Below are 2,078 nucleotides of genomic sequence, written 5' to 3' on the forward strand. Positions count from 1 at the left end.
TAGTCTTCTGGCTAGATCTTCTAGACATGCCTTGAACTCTAGGCATGGAGTTGTTTTGTGGTTGATGTCAAAGTTGAGGCCTTTGTTTAAAAGTTGACAAAACCTTGTCGAAAGGTTGTACATTTGCTGTTATGTTAAACTTATATTAAAGTTTTTCTTCATTACCCATTCAAGCCGTCTCCAGCCATCATTAATAACTCCAACGTTTAAAAATGAGCAATAATTTATTGTATAAAGTTTAACAACAAAATATACAATTAAAAACTCTATGCAATTAAAACCCAATTTAAATTGTATATAGTTTTTAATTGTATATTTTTCTTTTAACTTTATAGGATAAATTATTGTGCATTTTTAAACGATGCGGTTCTTATTTATCATATATTTTCTTCCCATATCAAAATTAATTCCGAGAAGTCATGTACCATAACTTATTATAGTTATAAGATTAAAGAGCATTGGTGTACGAGATTAGCAGCGATTTATTTTTTAAGAGATTTTAGTATTTATATTTAACTTTATAAAAGTGTAAAATTTATAGTATATATAGAATGTTTGTATTTTTCAACATGAGGATTGGCTCCGATTTAACATGGATGATTTATTGACAAGATGCTAATTTCTAAACGGATTTCTGTAGTTTTTATTTTAAATAATTTCTCTTACGAAGCTCAGTGGCGTACCAATTAAAACTTCATAATTCATTCCGGAACAAAAAAAAAAACCTGCTAGAAATACATTTTGTCTAAAAATCCAACAGAGAAAAAAAGGGTTTGTTTTTGATTTTCAAGAAATCCTGATAACGTTTTTGTGATTATGTAATACTTACCAAGTGTTATTTTATGAAAAAGCTATTACTGGAAATTATCCAATATTTTCCTTATAGAATCTCATCACTTTTTGTTCGTTTATAAGCACGTGATTATTATATTCGTATCTCCTAAAACCAGGTAACTCTAGACATACACGTAAGTAACGTTAAGAATGAAACTAATTCTCATTTTTTTTTCTGTAATCGACTTCAGACGAGCATAGTAATGTTTATGTAAATATTTCTCTATGAACGTAATTATAGTATGCCTATTACACCTCAGATGCTGTAGCAGATATTTGTTTTAAGCTACGCTTACCCACCAGCCTGCTTTTAGACTATCTTTTCCCTGTTCTGTTGAAACTGGTTTATAAGAAGTGGAAAATTCCTTTTATTTTGTCACTTAGATAAAAGAACGTAGACTACATTTTATTATCTCATCCTTATACAATGCAATCTCTTAAAACACACCAGATGTGGCGCCTTTTCCATTAAAAGTCGAGGTGCGAGAGGAAGTGCTACAAATCCCAAGTGAGGGTTAAGAATGCAAACATCTATGCTAATATCCTCTTCATGGCATTTTGCCACAAATTAAAGTGGATTCATAAACTAACGAAACGGGAATCGAGGGTGTGTGTGTAAATATTGTGATAACTATGTAACCCCTCGGTCTTCGTCAGTGGATAATCAAGAAGATACAACAGTTATCTCTAACCTTATTTAGGAATAAGCTTAATTCTTTAAATGCCGACTGATCGATTGCTCTAATAATATTGTAAAATTACCTGATGACTATTGCTTTTAGTTTACTCTTTGTCATACTGATTGATTACTCTAAAACTATCAAACTACCTGATAAATATTGTTTTTACTTTACTCCTTGCCATACTGATTTATAACTCTAAAAACTATTAAAACTACCTGGCAAGTATTGTTTTAAACACAATTATAAGTCTTGGGTGGTGTAAGCGTGCGTACACTATACACTTATTTTAAAGTAAAAACACCAAGTTTAGGGAACTATATATCACATTAATATTATTTTACTGTTGCTTAGTTACAGATTACGTGTGAACAGGATTTGTAAATTTTCACAGTATTAATAAGTTTATTGATAAGATACACGAACATCAAGTTCCATTTGATTACATATGTAATAAGGTCATTGAAGAGAGTAGTGTAATTGTTAAGGTCATTGAAGAGAGTGGTGTAATTGTTAAGGTCATTGAAGAGAGAGAGGTGTAATTGTTAAGGTCATTGAAGAGAG

General features: G+C 30.6%; 1 protein-coding gene across 1 annotated transcript in view; it reads left to right on the plus strand.

Moving 5' to 3' along the window:
• Window positions 1-2,078, plus strand: part of LOC106469973 (calcitonin gene-related peptide type 1 receptor-like) — an 81,193-nt gene that overhangs the window by 7,987 nt on the left and 71,128 nt on the right. The window lies entirely within an intron of this gene.

This window comes from Limulus polyphemus, unplaced genomic scaffold (genome assembly GCF_000517525.1).
Source record: "Limulus polyphemus unplaced genomic scaffold, Limulus_polyphemus-2.1.2 Scaffold3750, whole genome shotgun sequence".
In the NCBI taxonomy this organism is placed as follows: domain Eukaryota; kingdom Metazoa; phylum Arthropoda; class Merostomata; order Xiphosura; family Limulidae; genus Limulus; species Limulus polyphemus.